Genomic DNA, 25,515 nt, shown 5'->3' on the forward strand with positions numbered 1-25,515 from the left:
AAACTGGAAAGAACAGAGTTGATTTTTTTTTTATTGTTTATTTGTTTGTTTTTTACACCACCACCCTACCTTTACTAGTATAGTCTATGAGCACCTACTACACCTTTCAAACACCAATACAAAGCAGTATCCACTAGTTCCATTAACATCTGCTGCCACACAAGTCTAAAACATTTCTTTCATTCAACACTTTAGAAGGGGTGCACCGTTCCCAGAAGTACTGCAATACCGGGTCGATGCGTGGAGTGGACGGAGCAAGCCCCTATACCATCTCCCAGTTCCAAAAATCAATTTAATATATGGTGCCCGGGTAGGGCACGTATCAGATATTAAACTGATAAGAACAGATTTTTTTCTTTCGAAAAGTTTTTATTGTCTCATTCCACTTTTTACATCGTCATCATCTCAACAGGAGGTCATCATACGCTTTGTTTCCATAACATTTTTATATAGGAAATGCATACATCTGTTTAAAGCATGTGTTAGTGTTAAAACATGTGTTGGTGTTTAAAATATGGAACAATAAAACTACTAACAAGAAAAAGCTTTTGGAAACTAAAAGGGCTCTTGATGGATAAAACCTACAGAGGGTAAAAAACACAGACGATATATAATAAATAGGTAAATACATAAAATAGATACATAAAGCGAAGTCCTGTCTTTGTGCAAGAAGAAGATAAAAAAAATATATATATAATAATAATAATAATAATAATTCCCAGCCATCCTTCGGAACAGAGCCCGAGACCCGGCCCGTGGGCCAGAGGAGATCCTCTTTAACCACGGCTCCGCTGCTCCACCTGGTGTTGAATTTGGGGGGCATCTACGGGCAGTCAAGGCTCGTGGCCGAGGGGACCTTCTCCAGTGAAGCTCTGGTCCCCACGTCCGAATGGCGACATGCGGTGTACTCCTGCAGCCTAAAGTTTGCCAGCTGTTGGGTGGCGTGGAGGGACACCTGCATGCGCTTCCCCACCAGCAGGTTTCTGGAGGTCCAAATAGCGTCTTTGATACAGTTCATGGTGAGCCAGTACTTTATGTAGTTTTCTGCTGGCAAGTTTTCCTGGCTCACCAATCCTACTGTTGTCCAGTAGTCTGGGACCCCCCCTGCTGGTAGGTACGGGAATTGCAGGGGACCAGCTGTTGCCCACAGGTCCCTCACGGCACTGCATTCCCAGAGCGCGTGCCTCACAGTCTCGGGCGCGCCACACCCGGGCTGTGGGCACGTAGATATCCTGGCCATGCCCCGGGAATGCATCACGGCCCTGACCGGGAGAATCTCATGAGCTGCCATCCATGCCAGGTCCCGATGTCTGTTCCGAAGGGCTGGATGAGACACGTTCTGCCAAACTGTTTTTGCTTCACTTTGAGTGAGCCCATGCACTGGGCTCACTTGCTCTCGTTCCTGCACAAGAGAGAGGAGAAGACGATGATTTGTCAAGGTTTTAACTTCTTTTTCTTCTAAAAGGAATTTTTTTAAAAACTTCTTTATAAAAGCATGTGCTGGAGATAGTTTAAAAGCAATTGGTATTGTATGATCCCTGGGTAAGATTTGCAGGGCTCTTAAATACGAGCCCATCCAAAAGCGACTCATTGCTGTGGTTTTATTTTCTGTGTTTTTGTTTGTGGCATATTTTATGTGGAGTGCAGTGTAGTATGCCCCTAAAAACAAGTACAAATTTGGTACTCCTTTCCCTCCGTTTTTTGGGGCTTTCTTCATCTCCTCTCTTTTCAGCCTTTCCCATTTACCTCCCCACAGGAAGCGGAAGATTTCTCGGTCCACGGCTAAAAGGAACCATCTGGGGGGATAAAAAACAGAACACAGCAATAAAAATAAAGGTAAAATCACAGATTTGATGATTAAAACTTTACCCTCTATTGTCAGTTGTCTCAATCTCCAAAAACCTAATCTTTGTCTTGCTTTTGCTAAAACATTTTGCCAGTTTCCCTTCCCCCCTCCCTCTTTGTCGAATTTGATCCCGAGTATCTTTACGTCAGTCTTTTTAACTTCGAGTTCTGTGTTTTCTATTTCTGTAGGTCCCCACGGTCCGAAAAATTGTACCTGTGTTTTTGATCTATTTAGTCTAGCCCCCGACGCCCTTCCAAACCAGTCAGTCAGTTCCATGGTCTTGTGGATTGATAAAATGTCAGTACATAAAAGATTCACATCGTCCATATATAAAACTGTCTTAGCTATCAGTCCCCCGGTCCCTGGGATAGTCAGTCCCGTGATCCATTTATCCTTTCTCAAAGCCTGCGCTAGTGGCTCGATACAAGCGACATATAGGAGGGGAGATAATGGACATCCCTGACGGACACCACAGCAAACATCTACTGCCTTTGTCAAGTGCCCATTTACCAAGAACCTGCTGGTTATCCCCCTATATAGCAGTTCCACCCAAGCTACAAATCTCCCCGGAAAACCCATCTTTTGCAGTACTTGGAATAAGTACTGGTGCGAGACCCGATCAAAAGCTTTTTCAAAGTCTAAATTTAAAACTGCGAGCCGAATATTTCTGTCTCTCGCATAACAGATGGTGTCTCTCATCAGAATGAGGCTGTCCGTGATCTTTCTCCCAGGGACTGCGCAGGTTTGATCCGGGTGGATCACATCCCCTAAAATCGAAGACATACGACCCATTAAAATTTTGCTAAAAACTTTACAATCCACGTTTAAAAGAGTTATAGGTCGCCAGTTCTTTAAGTCAGTCTTTTGGTCTTTTTTATGTAAGAGTGTGACTATCCCAGTCCTGAAGCTATTTGGTAGTCTGTCCAAGTCGTCAAATTCGTTAAAAACAACTAAAAGGTCCTGTGCTAAAATATCCCAAAAGGTCTGATAAAACTCCAGCGGGAGGCCATCCTCCCCCGGTGACTTCCTTTTCTTAAATTGTTTAAGGCATTTTTCCATTTCTATCATGTTAAAATCCTTTGTCAATGCTACGTTATCCTTGATTGTTTTGTCAACTAATTTTAAGACCTCTTTTAAAATATCATCCTCAATATCTTTCTCTCCATACAATTCTTCATAAAACTCTTCAACCACCTTTAAAATACCTTGTGTACTATGCATAAGGTTGTTTTCTTTGTTTTTTACACCCACCATACCCCCACCTCTATTCACTATTTTACGGAAGAAGTAGCTTGTACATTTTTCCCCTTCTTCTAATTCCTTTTCTCTACTTTGTAAGATGACACCTTTATTTCTTTTCTCTTCTAATTCGGACATAATCTTTTTTACTTGGCGAATATCTTCATTGAAATCAAAACCTTGGTTCAAAAGATTAAAATAACGCTGTAATCGTTTTTGCAGTCCCACCATGCATCTCCTCTCTTTATCTTTTTTCTTTTTCCCAACTTGTTTAAAATAAGTCTTTGTCTTTCCCTTCACCATTTCCCACCACTGTGCCTGTGAATCGTAAAAGTCTTTTAGGGTCTTCCATTGGCTGTACTGCTCCCTGTATTCTTCTACAACCTCTTTGTCTTCCAACAGGGAGCAGTTCAGCCTCCACAGCCCTTTGCCTGTCGTCACACCTGTGGGAAGTGAGAAGGTGCAAGAAAGCATAGCGTGGTCCGAAAAAAAGACAGGGGTTAATTTAGCATCTACTGGTACGAGGTCCCGTGTAAAAATATAATCGATACGGGAGGCTTTGGTGCCATCACCACTAAACCAGGTGAGTCCTTGCTCCCCAGGATGCATGGTTCTAAAACAGTCAGTCAGTTTAAAATCTCTTATTATCGTCTGCAATAAAATGGATGTTTTATCTAATTTAAAGTCTTCTCCGCCCCCTTTCCTGTCATTTTTGCTTAAAATACAATTAAAATCCCCCGCTAAAATAATCGGGGCCCTCCCTAAAAGGTGGGACTGCACGTCTTCTAAAAGGTCATTCCTATCATTTTTGTCTGTAAAACCATAAATATTTAGAATATTAAAATCATGTCCTAAAAAGGACAGATGTATTAACAGAGCTCGCCCATCTCTCACCACTGTGCTCCCCTTCACCACAAGCTGAGGATTTTTAATTAAAACTGCTACTCCATCTGCTCTATTATGGTTGGAGCCACTCCACACAGATGTTGAGTGGGGCCACTGCTCTTCCCATTTCCTATAATTTTTCATAAAAGGTAAAGCACATTCTTGTAAAAGCAAAATATCACAGTTTTGGGTTTGTAAAAAGGATAAAATAGTTTTTGCTCTCAGTTGTGACCGCACACTTCTTACATTTAGAGTAGAGAGTGTGAGTGTCATGAGCAAAACAGTTAAAAACGACAGGTGGGTCAATTTAATAGACATAAACTAAAAGTTCAAAAAAGAAGATCTGTGTTCTGTGAAACAAGCTCTTCCCTTACTTCTATATTTTGAGAATCAGGGGATTGAAACTGTTTCCCCCTTGAGCTGGCCCTAGGGGTGGATGTTTGGAGTTCTATTTGCAAAAAGGATACTTCGTTAGGGGAGTCGAGTGGGAAGAGCCGATTCAAATCCTCAGATGAGGAGGAATCTGACAGCAGTCCCACTCGGTCCCTTTTCCCGTTTTGCTCCTCAATGGGGGATTGAGCGTTCCGTTTTTTACCCAGCAATTTAACACCTGGGATATCATTACTTACCTTGTTTTCCTTTTGTTTATTTCCTTGTTCTTCCTCCAAACCCTTTTCCTGGTCTTTGTTGTTTTGTTTCCCCTCGCCATCATTGCTCTGTTCACTTGACTCGGTTTCATGGTCAAACAATGTTTGGTGAAGTTCCATCTCCTCATTTTTATCTGCTCCAATTGTGTGATTTGGCAGGAAAATTACATTTTGCTCCACCCCCTCTCTCCTTAGGTCCACCCCCTCATTTCCTCTTTCATCTGTCCCCTCTCCCCCAATCACCAGATTTGGCGGGAGATTTGAATTTTTCCTCTCCGCCCCCTCGTTATCTTTTGGTTTGATTTCCTCTGTCGCCATTTTGTGTGTTTTAACTTTGTTGGCAAAGGACTTAGGGCAGTCTCTGTAGAGATGATTGTAGTCTCCACAAAGATTGCACTTTCTGCCATTTGGACATTCTTCAAAAGAATGTCCAATTTCTCTACACTTATTACAAAAGACTTTCTGGCATGCTTCGACAAGATGTCCCAACTCCCCACATCGCCGGCAGAGTTTGGGCATTCCTTGATAATGGATGTAGCCCCTGTTTTCACCCAGAACTATCATTTGTGGTAAATGTCTCAGACCTTGGAAGCCCCTGGGGTCTTCCCATTGTTTGATTGGGACCCTCCAGGAACAATTCCAAATCCCGTCTTCATCATAAACCTTCATAGCCTGGTCCCTCACAGTGCAAAATCTTCCCAGCCATGTACAAACATCTTCTCCATTTACAGTCTCATTGAACATCTTAACAATAACCACTTTTTGTGTATTATCGGTTAGTTTCTCAACTTTAAACATGGAGAACTGGGTCTTATGTGTGTCAAAGCGTTGCCAGAAGTCGTTTAATAGTGCTGCATTCTTAAAACTCACATCAAAGCCTTTGTTAAAAGGCAGGGTCAGAATACAATTCAAGTCAACAGGGGTAAACCCTAAACATTTCTGCATCAATTTCCTGGAGAAGTCTAACCTAGACATTTCCAACAGCTTTCCATCTTTTTCTAAAAAACTTAAACGCACACTGTGGTGCCTCCGCATGCCGGCACGAGCAGCCGACATGTTGGAGGCACCCCCAGCTTTAAAAAGTACTTAAGAGTGACTATATAAAACAGTAAAAATTAAAACAGTGATCAAAGATAAAAGACTTACCTTAAGACAGATTCTCTCAGTAAAAATCTCCTTAAAACAGAAACAACACAATAATGGGACAATAAATAATAATAAAAAATACAGCTATGAGCAGTACAATATACCTCTCTGAAGGAGTAGGAAAGTGCAACAAAAAGCACAAACCAAAAACTTACAAAGAGGCGATCGCAACACTGCCGATTGACAAGACACTTGATCTTAGCCAAAAGGCCGAGAAGCGATGACACAATGACGCAGAGGCGGGGGAGCCGGCAAAGGCCACGCCCACCTGGGCCGCGGCGGGAGGGACTGAGGCCGCCAACAAACAAGCTCAGCGACTGGTTGACAAACCGAAAACGGACCACAACAGAGTGCGCAACACGACACTTTGGAGTGCAACCTGGGATTCTGGATCATCATCAACATTCTGCCCTGAACGTGAGCGGGCAGACCAAAGCGTACGTCGTGGAGACTTCTGAGGGATGGCAGTACCCACCCCCGGTCTGCAACATCACCAAGGCTCGGCCCGGCCGGACCCAGGGTGGCGCTGCAGCGATCAAAAGTACGATATGGCGCGTAACTCCTAAACCGCCGTTCGCAGACCCAAGTGTCTTACATCCCCGGAATCCTTGGCTCGGGCCGAACGAGACGCACGCCTCGGATTGGATGGTCGCGCTGGTGCGACTTTCGGGTATTTGGGACTTTCTGAAATACCTACTTTTGCACACTAGTCCTAGGTGTTGTGCCCAATCTGACCCAAACCGGTGCAGCAAGATTGTCCAGAGTCTGACTGCCAACAGTGATTGGGAAAAAAGTGTGAATTTCGCTTCACGTTGGCGACGGGACGCCAAAACGTTGGGAGTGGGCGAGGCGGGCTTTACTCGAATGGCTATAACTCTCCAACCGAATGAGACGATCACACCCAAGTCGGTACACCCGTGTATGGACTCAGCCTGTGGTCACATGAAAGGGGATTTGGCGACTGGCCACTTGGTGGCGCTGTAAACAGAAAAAACAACAACATGAGTGCGGCCGTAGACGACTGTGTATCAAGTGCTTTTTCACACATGCACAAGGTATTCACACCACATGATAGAACTCCTCATTCTGAACTATTTTGCCTCCGGGACCACTGCTGTCAATCAAAGCGTTTGTTAAATATCTGAGATTATGTGAACAATAATAAAAAACCCACTTTCGCAGACTGAAAAACCTAGGTTGTTTTATATCTCTCAATCAACCAGCGCAGGTCAATTCGAAAGACTTCCTAGGCCATTCCTTGTCTGAAAAAGAAGAAGAAGAAATAAGTGGAAATCCAACAATCTGCTCTTACAACCAGTTTTTGTCCAGGGGAGAGCGCGAACGCAGTCCCCCACTACCATAAATTATGCAGTCGAGATTCCCACATTTGGGGAATTCGCAGGGGTCAGCACGACCGGAGTGCAATGGCCGAGCCTCGCCCTGGGTGAACCACCTTCCTGATCATGGTGTCTCCCCTGCCAGGTAAGTATGAATTCATAGGCCTCCGGTCAGAGGCACCCTGCCCATCTTCGCAATCCTCACCGACGGTCGGACAATCAAACGCACACCTGATTCAACTCATCAGCTCGTTAGTAGAGACTCCAAGAGATAAGAGAGACATCAGAAATGTGCAGTGACGGACCTTTCTTTTCTTTCTCTTTTTCATGCTCCGGCTCCATGAGCCAAAAATCTGTTTAGTGTGCAGTCCCCGGATAGTGGACGAATCAGATATTAAACTGGAAAGAACAGAGTTGATTTTTTTTTTATTGTTTATTTGTTTGTTTTTTACACCACCACCCTACCTTTACTAGTATAGTCTATGAGCACCTACTACACCTTTCAAACACCAATACAAAGCAGTATCCACTAGTTCCATTAACATCTGCTGCCACACAAGTCTAAAACATTTCTTTCATTCAACACTTTAGAAGGGGTGCACCGTTCCCAGAAGTACTGCAATACCGGGTCGATGCGTGGAGTGGACGGAGCAAGCCCCTATACCATCTCCCAGTTCCAAAAATCAATTTAATATATGGTGCCCGGGTAGGGCACGTATCAGATATTAAACTGATAAGAACAGATACTACACTTGATCTTAGCCAAAAGGCCGAGAAGCGATGACACAATGACGCAGAGGCGGGGGAGCCGGCAAAGGCCACGCCCACCTGGGCCGCGGCGGGAGGGACTGAGGCCGCCAACAAACAAGCTCAGCGACTGGTTGACAAACCGAAAACGGACCACAACAGAGTGCGCAACACGACACTTTGGAGTGCAACCTGGGATTCTGGATCATCATCAACATTCTGCCCTGAACGTGAGCGGGCAGACCAAAGCGTACGTCGTGGAGACTTCTGAGGGATGGCAGTACCCACCCCCGGTCTGCAACATCACCAAGGCTCGGCCCGGCCGGACCCAGGGTGGCGCTGCAGCGATCAAAAGTACGATATGGCGCGTAACTCCTAAACCGCCGTTCGCAGACCCAAGTGTCTTACATCCCCGGAATCCTTGGCTCGGGCCGAACGAGACGCACGCCTCGGATTGGATGGTCGCGCTGGTGCGACTTTCGGGTATTTGGGACTTTCTGAAATACCTACTTTTGCACACTAGTCCTAGGTGTTGTGCCCAATCTGACCCAAACCGGTGCAGCAAGATTGTCCAGAGTCTGACTGCCAACAGTGATTGGGAAAAAAGTGTGAATTTTGCTTCACGTTGGCGACGGGACGCCAAAACGTTGGGAGTGGGCGAGGCGGGCTTTACTCGAATGGCTATAACTCTCCAACCGAATGAGACGATCACACCCAAGTCGGTACACCCGTGTATGGACTCAGCCTGTGGTCACATGAAAGGGGATTTGGCGACTGGCCACTTGGTGGCGCTGTAAACAGAAAAAACAACAACATGAGTGCGGCCGTAGACGACTGTGTATCAAGTGCTTTTTCACACATGCACAAGGTATTCACACCACATGATAGAACTCCTCATTCTGAACTATTTTGCCTCCGGGACCACTGCTGTCAATCAAAGCGTTTGTTAAATATCTGAGATTATGTGAACAATAATAAAAAACCCACTTTCGCAGACTGAAAAACCTAGGTTGTTTTATATCTCTCAATCAACCAGCGCAGGTCAATTCGAAAGACTTCCTAGGCCATTCCTTGTCTGAAAAAGAAGAAGAAGAAATAAGTGGAAATCCAACAATCTGCTCTTACAACCAGTTTTTGTCCAGGGGAGAGCGCGAACGCAGTCCCCCACTACCATAAATTATGCAGTCGAGATTCCCACATTTGGGGAATTCGCAGGGGTCAGCACGACCGGAGTGCAATGGCCGAGCCTCGCCCTGGGTGAACCACCTTCCTGATCATGGTGTCTCCCCTGCCAGGTAAGTATGAATTCATAGGCCTCCGGTCAGAGGCACCCTGCCCATCTTCGCAATCCTCACCGACGGTCGGACAATCAAACGCACACCTGATTCAACTCATCAGCTCGTTAGTAGAGACTCCAAGAGATAAGAGAGACATCAGAAATGTGCAGTGACGGACCTTTCTTTTCTTTCTCTTTTTCATGCTCCGGCTCCATGAGCCAAACATCTGTTTAGTGTGCAGTCCCCGGATAGTGGACGAATCAGATATTAAACTGGAAAGAACAGAGTTGATTTTTTTTTTATTGTTTATTTGTTTGTTTTTTACACCACCACCCTACCTTTACTAGTATAGTCTATGAGCACCTACTACACCTTTCAAACACCAATACAAAGCAGTATCCACTAGTTCCATTAACATCTGCTGCCACACAAGTCTAAAACATTTCTTTCATTCAACACTTTAGAAGGGGTGCACCGTTCCCAGAAGTACTGCAATACCGGGTCGATGCGTGGAGTGGACGGAGCAAGCCCCTATACCATCTCCCAGTTCCAAAAATCAATTTAATATATGGTGCCCGGGTAGGGCACGTATCAGATATTAAACTGATAAGAACAGATACTACACTTGATCTTAGCCAAAAGGCCGAGAAGCGATGACACAATGACGCAGAGGCTGGGGAGCCGGCAAAGGCCACGCCCACCTGGGCCGCGGCGGGAGGGACTGAGGCCGCCAACAAACAAGCTCAGCGACTGGTTGACAAACCGAAAACGGACCACAACAGAGTGCGCAACACGACACTTTGGAGTGCAACCTGGGATTCTGGATCATCATCAACATTCTGCCCTGAACGTGAGCGGGCAGACCAAAGCGTACGTCGTGGAGACTTCTGAGGGATGGCAGTACCCACCCCCGGTCTGCAACATCACCAAGGCTCGGCCCGGCCGGACCCAGGGTGGCGCTGCAGCGATCAAAAGTACGATATGGCGCGTAACTCCTAAACCGCCGTTCGCAGACCCAAGTGTCTTACATCCCCGGAATCCTTGGCTCGGGCCGAACGAGACGCACGCCTCGGATTGGATGGTCGCGCTGGTGCGACTTTCGGGTATTTGGGACTTTCTGAAATACCTACTTTTGCACACTAGTCCTAGGTGTTGTGCCCAATCTGACCCAAACCGGTGCAGCAAGATTGTCCAGAGTCTGACTGCCAACAGTGATTGGGAAAAAAGTGTGAATTTCGCTTCACGTTGGCGACGGGACGCCAAAACGTTGGGAGTGGGCGAGGCGGGCTTTACTCGAATGGCTATAACTCTCCAACCGAATGAGACGATCACACCCAAGTCGGTACACCCGTGTATGGACTCAGCCTGTGGTCACATGAAAGGGGATTTGGCGACTGGCCACTTGGTGGCGCTGTAAACAGAAAAAACAACAACATGAGTGCGGCCGTAGACGACTGTGTATCAAGTGCTTTTTCACACATGCACAAGGTATTCACACCACATGATAGAACTCCTCATTCTGAACTATTTTGCCTCCGGGACCACTGCTGTCAATCAAAGCGTTTGTTAAATATCTGAGATTATGTGAACAATAATAAAAAACCCACTTTCGCAGACTGAAAAACCTAGGTTGTTTTATATCTCTCAATCAACCAGCGCAGGTCAATTCGAAAGACTTCCTAGGCCATTCCTTGTCTGAAAAAGAAGAAGAAGAAATAAGTGGAAATCCAACAATCTGCTCTTACAACCAGTTTTTGTCCAGGGGAGAGCGCGAACGCAGTCCCCCACTACCATAAATTATGCAGTCGAGATTCCCACATTTGGGGAATTCGCAGGGGTCAGCACGACCGGAGTGCAATGGCCGAGCCTCGCCCTGGGTGAACCACCTTCCTGATCATGGTGTCTCCCCTGCCAGGTAAGTATGAATTCATAGGCCTCCGGTCAGAGGCACCCTGCCCATCTTCGCAATCCTCACCGACGGTCGGACAATCAAACGCACACCTGATTCAACTCATCAGCTCGTTAGTAGAGACTCCAAGAGATAAGAGAGACATCAGAAATGTGCAGTGACGGACCTTTCTTTTCTTTCTCTTTTTCATGCTCCGGCTCCATGAGCCAAAAATCTGTTTAGTGTGCAGTCCCCGGATAGTGGACGAATCAGATATTAAACTGGAAAGAACAGAGTTGATTTTTTTTTTATTGTTTATTTGTTTGTTTTTTACACCACCACCCTACCTTTACTAGTATAGTCTATGAGCACCTACTACACCTTTCAAACACCAATACAAAGCAGTATCCACTAGTTCCATTAACATCTGCTGCCACACAAGTCTAAAACATTTCTTTCATTCAACACTTTAGAAGGGGTGCACCGTTCCCAGAAGTACTGCAATACCGGGTCGATGCGTGGAGTGGACGGAGCAAGCCCCTATACCATCTCCCAGTTCCAAAAATCAATTTAATATATGGTGCCCGGGTAGGGCACGTATCAGATATTAAACTGATAAGAACAGATACTACACTTGATCTTAGCCAAAAGGCCGAGAAGCGATGACACAATGACGCAGAGGCTGGGGAGCCGGCAAAGGCCACGCCCACCTGGGCCGCGGCGGGAGGGACTGAGGCCGCCAACAAACAAGCTCAGCGACTGGTTGACAAACCGAAAACGGACCACAACAGAGTGCGCAACACGACACTTTGGAGTGCAACCTGGGATTCTGGATCATCATCAACATTCTGCCCTGAACGTGAGCGGGCAGACCAAAGCGTACGTCGTGGAGACTTCTGAGGGATGGCAGTACCCACCCCCGGTCTGCAACATCACCAAGGCTCGGCCCGGCCGGACCCAGGGTGGCGCTGCAGCGATCAAAAGTACGATATGGCGCGTAACTCCTAAACCGCCGTTCGCAGACCCAAGTGTCTTACATCCCCGGAATCCTTGGCTCGGGCCGAACGAGACGCACGCCTCGGATTGGATGGTCGCGCTGGTGCGACTTTCGGGTATTTGGGACTTTCTGAAATACCTACTTTTGCACACTAGTCCTAGGTGTTGTGCCCAATCTGACCCAAACCGGTGCAGCAAGATTGTCCAGAGTCTGACTGCCAACAGTGATTGGGAAAAAAGTGTGAATTTCGCTTCACGTTGGCGACGGGACGCCAAAACGTTGGGAGTGGGCGAGGCGGGCTTTACTCGAATGGCTATAACTCTCCAACCGAATGAGACGATCACACCCAAGTCGGTACACCCGTGTATGGACTCAGCCTGTGGTCACATGAAAGGGGATTTGGCGACTGGCCACTTGGTGGCGCTGTAAACAGAAAAAACAACAACATGAGTGCGGCCGTAGACGACTGTGTATCAAGTGCTTTTTCACACATGCACAAGGTATTCACACCACATGATAGAACTCCTCATTCTGAACTATTTTGCCTCCGGGACCACTGCTGTCAATCAAAGCGTTTGTTAAATATCTGAGATTATGTGAACAATAATAAAAAACCCACTTTCGCAGACTGAAAAACCTAGGTTGTTTTATATCTCTCAATCAACCAGCGCAGGTCAATTCGAAAGACTTCCTAGGCCATTCCTTGTCTGAAAAAGAAGAAGAAGAAATAAGTGGAAATCCAACAATCTGCTCTTACAACCAGTTTTTGTCCAGGGGAGAGCGCGAACGCAGTCCCCCACTACCATAAATTATGCAGTCGAGATTCCCACATTTGGGGAATTCGCAGGGGTCAGCACGACCGGAGTGCAATGGCCGAGCCTCGCCCTGGGTGAACCACCTTCCTGATCATGGTGTCTCCCCTGCCAGGTAAGTATGAATTCATAGGCCTCCGGTCAGAGGCACCCTGCCCATCTTCGCAATCCTCACCGACGGTCGGACAATCAAACGCACACCTGATTCAACTCATCAGCTCGTTAGTAGAGACTCCAAGAGATAAGAGAGACATCAGAAATGTGCAGTGACGGACCTTTCTTTTCTTTCTCTTTTTCATGCTCCGGCTCCATGAGCCAAACATCTGTTTAGTGTGCAGTCCCCGTATAGTGGACGAATCAGATATTAAACTGGAAAGAACAGAGTTGATTTTTTTTTTATTGTTTATTTGTTTGTTTTTTACACCACCACCCTACCTTTACTAGTATAGTCTATGAGCACCTACTACACCTTTCAAACACCAATACAAAGCAGTATCCACTAGTTCCATTAACATCTGCTGCCACACAAGTCTAAAACATTTCTTTCATTCAACACTTTAGAAGGGGTGCACCTTTCCCAGAAGTACTGCAATACCGGGTCGATGCGTGGAGTGGACGGAGCAAGCCCCTATACCATCTCCCAGTTCCAAAAATCAATTTAATATATGGTGCCCGGGTAGGGCACGTATCAGATATTAAACTGATAAGAACAGATACTACACTTGATCTTAGCCAAAAGGCCGAGAAGCGATGACACAATGACGCAGAGGCGGGGGAGCCGGCAAAGGCCACGCCCACCTGGGCCGCGGCGGGAGGGACTGAGGCCGCCAACAAACAAGCTCAGCGACTGGTTGACAAACCGAAAACGGACCACAACAGAGTGCGCAACACGACACTTTGGAGTGCAACCTGGGATTCTGGATCATCATCAACATTCTGCCCTGAACGTGAGCGGGCAGACCAAAGCGTACGTCGTGGAGACTTCTGAGGGATGGCAGTACCCACCCCCGGTCTGCAACATCACCAAGGCTCGGCCCGGCCGGACCCAGGGTGGCGCTGCAGCGATCAAAAGTACGATATGGCGCGTAACTCCTAAACCGCCGTTCGCAGACCCAAGTGTCTTACATCCCCGGAATCCTTGGCTCGGGCCGAACGAGACGCACGCCTCGGATTGGATGGTCGCGCTGGTGCGACTTTCGGGTATTTGGGACTTTCTGAAATACCTACTTTTGCACACTAGTCCTAGGTGTTGTGCCCAATCTGACCCAAACCGGTGCAGCAAGATTGTCCAGAGTCTGACTGCCAACAGTGATTGGGAAAAAAGTGTGAATTTCGCTTCACGTTGGCGACGGGACGCCAAAACGTTGGGAGTGGGCGAGGCGGGCTTTACTCGAATGGCTATAACTCTCCAACCGAATGAGACGATCACACCCAAGTCGGTACACCCGTGTATGGACTCAGCCTGTGGTCACATGAAAGGGGATTTGGCGACTGGCCACTTGGTGGCGCTGTAAACAGAAAAAACAACAACATGAGTGCGGCCGTAGACGACTGTGTATCAAGTGCTTTTTCACACATGCACAAGGTATTCACACCACATGATAGAACTCCTCATTCTGAACTATTTTGCCTCCGGGACCACTGCTGTCAATCAAAGCGTTTGTTAAATATCTGAGATTATGTGAACAATAATAAAAAAACCACTTTCGCAGACTGAAAAACCTAGGTTGTTTTATATCTCTCAATCAACCAGCGCAGGTCAATTCGAAAGACTTCCTAGGCCATTCCTTGTCTGAAAAAGAAGAAGAAGAAATAAGTGGAAATCCAACAATCTGCTCTTACAACCAGTTTTTGTCCAGGGGAGAGCGCGAACGCAGTCCCCCACTACCATAAATTATGCAGTCGAGATTCCCACATTTGGGGAATTCGCAGGGGTCAGCACGACCGGAGTGCAATGGCCGAGCCTCGCCCTGGGTGAACCACCTTCCTGATCATGGTGTCTCCCCTGCCAGGTAAGTATGAATTCATAGGCCTCCGGTCAGAGGCACCCTGCCCATCTTCGCAATCCTCACCGACGGTCGGACAATCAAACGCACACCTGATTCAACTCATCAGCTCGTTAGTAGAGACTCCAAGAGATAAGAGAGACATCAGAAATGTGCAGTGACGGACCTTTCTTTTCTTTCTCTTTTTCATGCTCCGGCTCCATGAGCCAAAAATCTGTTTAGTGTGCAGTCCCCGGATAGTGGACGAATCAGATATTAAACTGGAAAGAACAGAGTTGATTTTTTTTTTATTGTTTATTTGTTTGTTTTTTACACCACCACCCTACCTTTACTAGTATAGTCTATGAGCACCTACTACACCTTTCAAACACCAATACAAAGCAGTATCCACTAGTTCCATTAACATCTGCTGCCACACAAGTCTAAAACATTTCTTTCATTCAACACTTTAGAAGGGGTGCACCGTTCCCAGAAGTACTGCAATACCGGGTCGATGCGTGGAGTGGACGGAGCAAGCCCCTATACCATCTCCCAGTTCCAAAAATCAATTTAATATATGGTGCCCGGGTAGGGCACGTATCAGATATTAAACTGATAAGAACAGATACTACACTTGATCTTAGCCAAAAGGCCGAGAAGCGATGACACAATGACGCAGAGGCGGGGGAGCCGGCAAAGGCCACGCCCACCTGGGCCGCGGCGGGAGGGACTGAGGCCGCCAACAAACAAGCTCAGCGACTGGTTGACAAACCGAAAACGGACCACAACAGAGTGCGCAACACGACACTTTGGAGTGCAACCTGGGATTCTGGATCATCATCAACATTCTGCCCTGAACGTGAGCGGGCAGACCAAAGCGTACGTCGTGGAGACTTCTGAGGGATGGCAGTACCCACCCCCGGTCTGCAACATCACCAAGGCTCGGCCCGGCCGGACCCAGGGTGGCGCTGCAGCGATCAAAAGTACGATATGGCGCGTAACTCCTAAACCGCCGTTCGCAGACCCAAGTGTCTTACATCCCCGGAATCCTTGGCTCGGGCCGAACGAGACGCACGCCTCGGATTGGATGGTCGCGCTGGTGCGACTTTCGGGTATTTGGGACTTTCTGAAATACCTACTTTTGCACACTAGTCCTAGGTGTTGTGCCCAATCTGACCCAAACCGGTGCAGCAAGATTGTCCAGAGTCTGACTGCCAACAGTGATTGGGAAAAAAGTGTGAATTTCGCTTCACGTTGGCGACGGGACGCCAAAACGTTGGGAGTGGGCGAGGCGGGCTTTACTCGAATGGCTATAACTCTCCAACCGAATGAGACGATCACACCCAAGTCGGTACACCCGTGTATGGACTCAGCCTGTGGTCACATGAAAGGGGATTTGGCGACTGGCCACTTGGTGGCGCTGTAAACAGAAAAAACAACAACATGAGTGCGGCCGTAGACGACTGTGTATCAAGTGCTTTTTCACACATGCACAAGGTATTCACACCACATGATAGAACTCCTCATTCTGAACTATTTTGCCTCCGGGACCACTGCTGTCAATCAAAGCGTTTGTTAAATATCTGAGATTATGTGAACAATAATAAAAAAACCACTTTCGCAGACTGAAAAACCTAGGTTGTTTTATATCTCTCAATCAACCAGCGCAGGTCAATTCGAAAGACTTCCTAGGCCATTCCTTGTCTGAAAAAGAAATAAGTGGAAATCCAACAATCTGCTCTTACAACCAGTTTTTGTCCAGGGGAGAGCGCGAACGCAGTCCCCCACTACCATAAATTATGCAGTCGAGATTCCCACATTTGGGGAATTCGCAGGGGTCAGCACGACCGGAGTGCAATGGCCGAGCCTCGCCCTGGGTGAACCACCTTCCTGATCATGGTGTCTCCCCTGCCAGGTAAGTATGAATTCATAGGCCTCCGGTCAGAGGCACCCTGCCCATCTTCGCAATCCTCACCGACGGTCGGACAATCAAACGCACACCTGATTCAACTCATCAGCTCGTTAGTAGAGACTCCAAGAGATAAGAGAGACATCAGAAATGTGCAGTGACGGACCTTTCTTTTCTTTCTCTTTTTCATGCTCCGGCTCCATGAGCCAAAAATCTGTTTAGTGTGCAGTCCCCGGATAGTGGACGAATCAGATATTAAACTGGAAAGAACAGAGTTGATTTTTTTTTTATTGTTTATTTGTTTGTTTTTTACACCACCACCCTACCTTTACTAGTATAGTCTATGAGCACCTACTACACCTTTCAAACACCAATACAAAGCAGTATCCACTAGTTCCATTAACATCTGCTGCCACACAAGTCTAAAACATTTCTTTCATTCAACACTTTAGAAGGGGTGCACCTTTCCCAGAAGTACTGCAATACCGGGTCGATGCGTGGAGTGGACGGAGCAAGCCCCTATACCATCTCCCAGTTCCAAAAATCAATTTAATATATGGTGCCCGGGTAGGGCACGTATCAGATATTAAACTGATAAGAACAGATACTACACTTGATCTTAGCCAAAAGGCCGAGAAGCGATGACACAATGACGCAGAGGCGGGGGAGCCGGCAAAGGCCACGCCCACCTGGGCCGCGGCGGGAGGGACTGAGGCCGCCAACAAACAAGCTCAGCGACTGGTTGACAAACCGAAAACGGACCACAACAGAGTGCGCAACACGACACTTTGGAGTGCAACCTGGGATTCTGGATCATCATCAACATTCTGCCCTGAACGTGAGCGGGCAGACCAAAGCGTACGTCGTGGAGACTTCTGAGGGATGGCAGTACCCACCCCCGGTCTGCAACATCACCAAGGCTCGGCCCGGCCGGACCCAGGGTGGCGCTGCAGCGATCAAAAGTACGATATGGCGCGTAACTCCTAAACCGCCGTTCGCAGACCCAAGTGTCTTACATCCCCGGAATCCTTGGCTCGGGCCGAACGAGACGCATGCCTCGGATTGGATGGTCGCGCTGGTGCAACTTTCGGGTATTTGGGACTTTCTGAAATACCTACTTTTGCACACTAGTCCTAGGTGTTGTGCCCAATCTGACCCAAACCGGTGCAGCAAGATTGTCCAGAGTCTGACTGCCAACAGTGATTGGGAAAAAAGTGTGAATTTCGCTTCACGTTGGCGACGGGACGCCAAAACGTTGGGAGTGGGCGAGGCGGGCTTTACTCGAATGGCTATAACTCTCCAACCGAATGAGACGATCACACCCAAGTCGGTACACCCGTGTATGGACTCAGCCTGTGGTCACATGAAAGGGGATTTGGCGACTGGCCACTTGGTGGCGCTGTAAACAGAAAAAACAACAACATGAGTGCGGCCGTAGACGACTGTGTATCAAGTGCTTTTTCACACATGCACAAGGTATTCACACCACATGATAGAACTCCTCATTCTGAACTATTTTGCCTCCGGGACCACTGCTGTCAATCAAAGCGTTTGTTAAATATCTGAGATTATGTGAACAATAATAAAAAACCCACTTTCGCAGACTGAAAAACCTAGGTTGTTTTATATCTCTCAATCAACCAGCGCAGGTCAATTCGAAAGACTTCCTAGGCCATTCCTTGTCTGAAAAAGAAGAAGAAGAAATAAGTGGAAATCCAACAATCTGCTCTTACAACCAGTTTTTGTCCAGGGGAGAGCGCGAACGCAGTCCCCCACTACCATAAATTATGCAGTCGAGATTCCCACATTTGGGGAATTCGCAGGGGTCAGCACGACCGGAGTGCAATGGCCGAGCCTCGCCCTGGGTGAACCACCTTCCTGATCATGGTGTCTCCCCTGCCAGGTAAGTATGAATTCATAGGCCTCCGGTCAGAGGCACCCTGCCCATCTTCGCAATCCTCACCGACGGTCGGACAATCAAACGCACACCTGATTCAACTCATCAGCTCGTTAGTAGAGACTCCAAGAGATAAGAGAGACATCAGAAATGTGCAGTGACGGACCTTTCTTTTCTTTCTCTTTTTCATGCTCCGGCTCCATGAGCCAAAAATCTGTTTAGTGTGCAGTCCCCGGATAGTGGACGAATCAGATATTAAACTGGAAAGAACAGAGTTGATTTTTTTTTTATTGTTTATTTGTTTGTTTTTTACACCACCACCCTACCTTTACTAGTATAGTCTATGAGCACCTACTACACCTTTCAAACACCAATACAAAGCAGTATCCACTAGTTCCATTAACATCTGCTGCCACACAAGTCTAAAACATTTCTTTCATTCAACACTTTAGAAGGGGTGCACCGTTCCCAGAAGTACTGCAATACCGGGTCGATGCGTGGAGTGGACGGAGCAAGCCCCTATACCATCTCCCAGTTCCAAAAATCAATTTAATATATGGTGCCCGGGTAGGGCACGTATCAGATATTAAACTGATAAGAACAGATACTACACTTGATCTTAGCCAAAAGGCCGAGAAGCGATGACACAATGACGCAGAGGCGGGGGAGCCGGCAAAGGCCACGCCCACCTGGGCCGCGGCGGGAGGGACTGAGGCCGCCAACAAACAAGCTCAGCGACTGGTTGACAAACCGAAAACGGACCACAACAGAGTGCGCAACACGACACTTTGGAGTGCAACCTGGGATTCTGGATCATCATCAACATTCTGCCCTGAACGTGAGCGGGCAGACCAAAGCGTACGTCGTGGAGACTTCTGAGGGATGGCAGTACCCACCCCCGGTCTGCAACATCACCAAGGCTCGGCCCGGCCGGACCCAGGGTGGCGCTGCAGCGATCAAAAGTACGATATGGCGCGTAACTCCTAAACCGCCGTTCGCAGACCCAAGTGTCTTACATCCCCGGAATCCTTGGCTCGGGCCGAACGAGACGCACGCCTCGGATTGGATGGTCGCGCTGGTGCGACTTTCGGGTATTTGGGACTTTCTGAAATACCTACTTTTGCACACTAGTCCTAGGTGTTGTGCCCAATCTGACCCAAACCGGTGCAGCAAGATTGTCCAGAGTCTGACTGCCAACAGTGATTGGGAAAAAAGTGTGAATTTTGCTTCACGTTGGCGACGGGACGCCAAAACGTTGGGAGTGGGCGAGGCGGGCTTTACTCGAATGGCTATAACTCTCCAACCGAATGAGACGATCACACCCAAGTCGGTACACCCGTGTATGGACTCAGCCTGTGGTCACATGAAAGGGGATTTGGCGACTGGCCACTTGGTGGCGCTGTAAACAGAAAAAACAACAACATGAGTGCGGCCGTAGACGACTGTGTATCAAGTGCTTTTTCACACATGCACAAGGTATTCACACCACATGATAGAACTCCTCATTCTGAACTATTTTGCCTCCGGGACCACTGCTGTCAATCAAAGCGTTTGTTAAATATCTGAGATTATGTGAACAATAATAAAAAAACCACTTTCGCAGACTGAAAAACCTAGGTTGTTTTATATCTCTCAATCAACCAGCGCAGGTCAATTCGAAAGACTTCCTAGGCCATTCCTTGTCTGAAAAAGAAGAAGAAGAAATAAGTGGAAATCCAACAATCTGCTCTTACAACCAGTTTTTGTCCAGGGGAGAGCGCGAACGCAGTCCCCCACTACCATAAATTATGCAGTCGAGATTCCCACATTTGGGGAATTCGCAGGGGTCAGCACGACCGGAGTGCAATGGCCGAGCCTCGCCCTGGGTGAACCACCTTCCTGATCATGGTGTCTCCCCTGCCAGGTAAGTATGAATTCATAGGCCTCCGGTCAGAGGCACCCTGCCCATCTTCGCAATCCTCACCGACGGTCGGACAATCAAACGCACACCTGATTCAACTCATCAGCTCGTTAGTAGAGACTCCAAGAGATAAGAGAGACATCAGAAATGTGCAGTGACGGACCTTTCTTTTCTTTCTCTTTTTCATGCTCCGGCTCCATGAGCCAAAAATCTGTTTAGTGTGCAGTCCCCGGATAGTGGACGAATCAGATATTAAACTGGAAAGAACAGAGTTGATTTTTTTTTTATTGTTTATTTGTTTGTTTTTTACACCACCACCCTACCTTTACTAGTATAGTCTATGAGCACCTACTACACCTTTCAAACACCAATACAAAGCAGTATCCACTAGTTCCATTAACATCTGCTGCCACACAAGTCTAAAACATTTCTTTCATTCAACACTTTAGAAGGGGTGCACCGTTCCCAGAAGTACTGCAATACCGGGTCGATGCGTGGAGTGGACGGAGCAAGCCCCTATACCATCTCCCAGTTCCAAAAATCAATTTAATATATGGTGCCCGGGTAGGGCACGTATCAGATATTAAACTGATAAGAACAGATACTACACTTGATCTTAGCCAAAAGGCCGAGAAGCGATGACACAATGACGCAGAGGCGGGGGAGCCGGCAAAGGCCACGCCCACCTGGGCCGCGGCGGGAGGGACTGAGGCCGCCAACAAACAAGCTCAGCGACTGGTTGACAAACCGAAAACGGACCACAACAGAGTGCGCAACACGACACTTTGGAGTGCAACCTGGGATTCTGGATCATCATCAACATTCTGCCCTGAACGTGAGCGGGCAGACCAAAGCGTACGTCGTGGAGACTTCTGAGGGATGGCAGTACCCACCCCCGGTCTGCAACATCACCAAGGCTCGGCCCGGCCGGACCCAGGGTGGCGCTGCAGCGATCAAAAGTACGATATGGCGCGTAACTCCTAAACCGCCGTTCGCAGACCCAAGTGTCTTACATCCCCGGAATCCTTGGCTCGGGCCGAACGAGACGCACGCCTCGGATTGGATGGTCGCGCTGGTGCGACTTTCGGGTATTTGGGACTTTCTGAAATACCTACTTTTGCACACTAGTCCTAGGTGTTGTGCCCAATCTGACCCAAACCGGTGCAGCAAGATTGTCCAGAGTCTGACTGCCAACAGTGATTGGGAAAAAAGTGTGAATTTCGCTTCACGTTGGCGACGGGACGCCAAAACGTTGGGAGTGGGCGAGGCGGGCTTTACTCGAATGGCTATAACTCTCCAACCGAATGAGACGATCACACCCAAGTCGGTACACCCGTGTATGGACTCAGCCTGTGGTCACATGAAAGGGGATTTGGCGACTGGCCACTTGGTGGCGCTGTAAACAGAAAAAACAACAACATGAGTGCGGCCGTAGACGACTGTGTATCAAGTGCTTTTTCACACATGCACAAGGTATTCACACCACATGATAGAACTCCTCATTCTGAACTATTTTGCCTCCGGGACCACTGCTGTCAATCAAAGCGTTTGTTAAATATCTGAGATTATGTGAACAATAATAAAAAACCCACTTTCGCAGACTGAAAAACCTAGGTTGTTTTATATCTCTCAATCAACCAGCGCAGGTCAATTCGAAAGACTTCCTAGGCCATTCCTTGTCTGAAAAAGAAATAAGTGGAAATCCAACAATCTGCTCTTACAACCAGTTTTTGTCCAGGGGAGAGCGCGAACGCAGTCCCCCACTACCATAAATTATGCAGTCGAGATTCCCACATTTGGGGAATTCGCAGGGGTCAGCACGACCGGAGTGCAATGGCCGAGCCTCGCCCTGGGTGAACCACCTTCCTGATCATGGTGTCTCCCCTGCCAGGTAAGTATGAATTCATAGGCCTCCGGTCAGAGGCACCCTGCCCATCTTCGCAATCCTCACCGACGGTCGGACAATCAAACGCACACCTGATTCAACTCATCAGCTCGTTAGTAGAGACTCCAAGAGATAAGAGAGACATCAGAAATGTGCAGTGACGGACCTTTCTTTTCTTTCTCTTTTTCATGCTCCGGCTCCATGAGCCAAAAATCTGTTTAGTGTGCAGTCCCCGGATAGTGGACGAATCAGATATTAAACTGGAAAGAACAGAGTTGATTTTTTTTTTATTGTTTATTTGTTTGTTTTTTACACCACCACCCTACCTTTACTAGTATAGTCTATGAGCACCTACTACACCTTTCAAACACCAATACAAAGCAGTATCCACTAGTTCCATTAACATCTGCTGCCACACAAGTCTAAAACATTTCTTTCATTCAACACTTTAGAAGGGGTGCACCTTTCCCAGAAGTACTGCAATACCGGGTCGATGCGTGGAGTGGACGGAGCAAGCCCCTATACCATCTCCCAGTTCCAAAAATCAATTTAATATATGGTGCCCGGGTAGGGCACGTATCAGATATTAAACTGATAAGAACAGATTTTTCTTTCGAAAAAAGTTTATTGTCACATTTTTTTCATTCCTTTCTTTTCATTTCCACAATTATAATTTGTTCCATTAAAATCACATGTTACATTTCACATGTCTTAAAATAAAAATTACACAATTTACTGTTAAAAATAACTTATTGTTTGTGTGTTGTGTAAAAGTCCATGTTTGTAAAAAAATGTGATGTTAAAAGAAATGTAGATTAAATGAAGATTAAACAGGAATAAAATAAATAAAACAAATAAAACATGCCAACTAAAAACATCATCTCTTGTACAGGATCGAGGGTGAGTCCCTATCAAAATTGTCCATTCACTCCAGGTCTCCAGAACAGGCCCCAGACTCCCCGCTTCCGGTCCCCAGCGGAGATCCCCTCTCCTCCGGCCCGCTGGCCCGCTGTTCCCGTAGCCGGTGTGGTGAGGGTGCATCGACGGGCGGCCAGGGTCGGTGGCGGCCGGGACCTTCTCCGTGTGACCTCGGCCCCCCCATCCGAATGACGACGTCCGGCGCCTCCTGCAGCGTTGATCTAACTAGTTGCTCGCACGCGTGGAGGGGCACCGTAACGCGTTTCCCCACCAGCAGGTTTCTGGTGACCCAGATGGCATCCTTGATCACGTTTAGGGTGAGCCAGAGCGAGGTAAATTCTTGTGATGTCATGTCCTTCAAGCCCTGACCCACCCCCAGGATGGCGAGCTTGTAGTCCACCTGGGCCCCACCCGCTGGCAGGCACGGGAAAACCAGGGGGCCGGTCTTGGCCCACAGGTCCCGCGCAGCGCCACACTCCCAGAGCAGATGGTGAACGGTCTCCGGGGAACCACATCCGGACCGTGGGCAGGTAGAGTTTTTGGCCATGCCTCTGGAGTGCATAACCGCCCTGACCGGGAGGATCTCATGAGCCACCATCCACGACAAGTCCTTAAGCCTGTTCTGGAGAGCTGGGTGGGCAACGTTCCGCCAAACATCTTTGGCCTCACCTAGTGTGAGGCCCGGAACCGGACTCACCAATTCCCGATCCTGCACAAGAGAGATAAGAGACTTATGGTTACTTAAAATGGTGGCATCATTTGTCTCTAAAAGGTATTTCTTTAAAAATTTCTTAATAAAACTATGCTCTTTTGACAGATTAAGAGACACCGGGCACTTAAGGTCAACTGGTAAAATTTTCAAAGTTCTTAGGTATGACCCCATCCAGAATCGGGTCATGGCTGCTGTCTTGTGTTCTCTGGATGGGGTCAGTGCGTATTGGATGTGGAGGGCGGCAAAGCGGCTGCCTAAAAACAGGTGGGGGTCTGGGAGGCCTTTCCCGCCATTTTCTTTTCTCTTTTTGATGACCTCCCTCTTCAATCTTTCCCACTTGGACCCCCACAGGAAATAAAATACCGCCCTCTCCAGGTTGGCCAGGAATCGTCTTGGGGGACTAAAAACAGAACAGACAAGTAAAATGAGTGGTAAAATCACTGCTTTAAAAATTAAGATCTTGCCTTCAAACGTCAGTTGTCGTAGTCCCCAAAACCCCAGTCTTTGCCTGACTTTCCCTAACAAGTCAGTCCAGTTTCCCTGTCCTCCACCCTCTCGGTCAAATTTGACTCCTAAAATTTTCAACTCGTCTTTAAAATCCAAATCAAGTCCACCTGTGTCCACGTCACCCCACGGCCCGAAGAGCTGGGCCTCGGACTTGTTCCTGTTGAGCTTGGCGCCCGAGGCCCGACCGTACCAGTCAGTCAAGTCCATTGCTCTTCGTACTGATACAAGGTCAGTCGCTAAAAGGGTCACGTCATCCATATATAAAACACAGGTCGCCTTCAGTCCACCAGTTCCTGGGATGTCTAGTCCTTTAATCCATTTGTCCCTTCTCAAGATTTGTGCCAGTGGCTCAATACAGGCCACATACAGAAGGGGAGATAATGGACACCCCTGACGGACGCCGCTGTGGATTGTTACAGCTTTGGATAAATGCCCATTAACCAAAATTCTGCTAGACAGATCATTGTACAGCAGTCCCACCCAGGATATAAACCTCCCAGGAAACCCCATTTTTGCCAGTACCTGGAGCAGGTACTGGTGCGAGACGCGATCAAAGGCTTTTTCAAAATCTAAATTTAGGACTACTAGCCGAATGTTTCTGTCTCTCGCATAACAGATGGCGTCTCTAATCAGTACCAGGCTGTCCGTGATCTTCCTGCCGGGCACAGCACATGCTTGATCCAGGTGGATTACGTCCTCTAAAACAGTCGACATACGTGTAGCTAAAATCTTACTAAAAAGTTTACAATCGAAATTTAAAAGAGTGATTGGTCGCCAGTTCTTTAAGTCAGTCTTGTCACCTTTTTTATGTAATAATGTAACTATCCCTGATCTAAAGCTGTCCGGAAGTCTGTCAAGAGTCTCAAATTCTTTAAAAACTGTCAGTAAGTCATGTGCTAAAATGTCCCAGAAAGTCAGATAAAACTCAAAGGGAAGTCCATCCATGCCTGGGGACTTCCCCTTTTTAAAACCTTTTAGTGA

Source organism: Phoxinus phoxinus (genome assembly GCF_949152265.1).
Source record: "Phoxinus phoxinus genome assembly, chromosome: 18".
NCBI classification, from domain to species: domain Eukaryota; kingdom Metazoa; phylum Chordata; class Actinopteri; order Cypriniformes; family Leuciscidae; genus Phoxinus; species Phoxinus phoxinus.